This window comes from Sapajus apella, unplaced genomic scaffold (assembly GCF_009761245.1).
Source record: "Sapajus apella isolate SASKATOON/1434 unplaced genomic scaffold, GSC_monkey_1.0 scaffold1, whole genome shotgun sequence".
Lineage (NCBI taxonomy): Eukaryota > Metazoa > Chordata > Mammalia > Primates > Cebidae > Sapajus > Sapajus apella.
In genome coordinates, this window is record NW_022436941.1 from 64,223,675 (window position 1) to 64,226,073 (window position 2,399).

General features: G+C 43.2%; 1 pseudogene; it reads left to right on the plus strand.

Annotated features, from left to right (window-relative positions):
* The first annotated feature begins 576 nt into the window (after positions 1–576).
* On the plus strand, positions 577–2,152 carry LOC116557318 (annotated as a pseudogene).
* Positions 2,153–2,399: the final 247 nt, after the last annotated feature.

Consider the following 2,399-nt stretch of genomic DNA (forward strand, 5'->3'; position numbering starts at 1 on the left):
AAACAACCATCAAATAATAATATAAATACTTCTACACAAATAAACTAGAAAATCTAGAAGAAACAGATAAATTCCTGGACACATACACCCTCTCAAGACTAAACCAGGAAGAAGTCAAATCCCTGAATAAACCAATAATAAGTTCTGAAATTGAGATGATAATTAATAGCCTACCAACCAAAAAAAGCCCAGGACCAGAAGGACTTACAGCTGAATTCTACCAGAAGTACAAAGAGGAGCTGGTACCATTCCTTGTGAAACTATTCCATATAATTTAAAGGAAGGGACTTCTCCCTAACTCATTTTATGAAGCCAGCATCATCCTGATACCAAAACCTGGCAGAGATACGACAAAAAAAAAAAGAAAGAAAAGAAAAGAAAAAAGAAAACTTAAAGCCAATATCCCTGAGGAACACCAATGTGAAAATTCTAAATAAAATACTGGCAAACCAAAAGCAGCACATATCAAAAAACTTATCCACCACAATCAAGTCAGCTATCATCCCCAGGATGCAAGACTGGTTCAACATACACTAATCAATAAACATAATTCATCATAAACAGAACTAATGACAAAAACTAACCTTAGATGCTCCAGAAGATAGGCTGAGAAAATTTAAGTACTGACACAAAGATGCACCTCTGAGCCAACAGCAGAGGATGGCAATCAGCCTGGAGCCCCGAAAGGCCAAGAAAGATGAACAGACCTAAAAGAGAAGGAATATCACCAGCTTCTGCCCTGACACAGCTTCCAAAAAACCAGCCAAAGGGGTAGCAGTCAGCCTCATTCTGGGTGAAATAATCAAAGGTATGAATAGCTCAGATTCGGTCCTATGTTTCCAGGCCACCCAGACAGCCAAGAAAATGCTATCCCAGGAAAAGAAACCCCTCTGAAATTTATCACTGAAGTGGGCCTCGTTCGCAGGATGGTGGAGATTCTGAGGTTATCACTTTACCCCTGCTTGCAGTTTGACACCACCTGGACCCTGACCAACATTGCTTGAGGGACTTCTGAGCAGATTCAAGTCATGGTAGAAGGAGGACCCATCCAGCCCTTGATGCAGCTCCTCTCTTTCCCCAACATGGCTGTGTGTGAACAGGCAGTGTGGGTTCTTGGTAATATAGCCAGTGATGGCCCAGAGTTCAGAGGTAACGTCATCTCAAGCAATGCCATCCCATATCTGCTGTCCTTGATTTCACCCACCCTACTGATCACATTTCTGCAGAACATCACGTGAACCTTGTAGAACCTGTGCCCAAAGAAGAACCCGTACCCTTGCCGTGAAGCAGATGCTGCCGGCCCTCTTCCACCTCCTGCAGCACCACAACAGCAAGCTTCTCTTAGAAGACTCCTGGCCATTGTCCTATCTCACCGATGGCTTCCACGAGCACATCGGCCAAGTGGTTGACACAGGGGTCCTGCCCAGGCTGGTAGCACTGATGACCAGCTCAGAACTCAATGTCTTGATCCCTTCTGTCCACACCGTGGGGAACATTGTCACAAGCACAGGTGAGCAGAAGCAGATGGCCATTGACATGGGCATGTTGAACATGCTGCCCCTATTCCTGTAGCACAAAAAGCCCTCCATCCAAAAGTAGGGGGCCTGGGCCCTGATCAATGTGGCGGCAGGGACCTCTCACTACATCCAGTAGCTGTTTGCCTGTGATGTTTTGCCTACCTTAGTGGCTCTGCTAAAAAAATGGAATTTAAAGTCCAGAAAGAGTCTGTCTGGATGGTGGCTAGCTTCGCAATGGGGGCCACCATGAATCAGCTGATCTAGCTCCTCCATTCTGGGGTTCTGGAACCACTGGTGAATCTTCTCACTGCCCCAGGTGTTAAAATTGTTCTCATCATCCTAGATGTCATCTCTTGCATCCTCCAGGTGGCAAAAAACAGTCTGAGAAGGAAATCCTGTGTCTTCTGATAGAACTCAGTGGGATCAATAGAATTGAGGTTTTACAACAGCATGAAAACTGTCAGATTGGCTGGTCTGCTTTGAACATCATCAAGAAGCACTTTAGTGAGGAAGAAGATGAGAGCCTAATTTTATTGAGCCAAGTCCTAGACCAGCATTGTGAAGTTATAGATTATGAATGCTTAGTAAAAAATAGCCAAGCTCCATAACTACTAAACCAACAACCCAACGCTAAAGGATAACTTCTTTAAGAAGCAGCAGTCCTATATATTAGTGTATCCCAAATGAAAAGCTTTCAAAATTTAACATTAATAAAATGTTCAATACTTAAAAAAAAATTATCTGCAATAGATGCAGAAAAGGCCTTCAGTAAAATTCCACGCCCCTTCATGCTAAAAACTCTCAATAAACATATCTCAAAATAGTAAGAGCCATTTATGACAGACCCACAGCCAACATCATATTTAATGGGCAAAAGCTGGA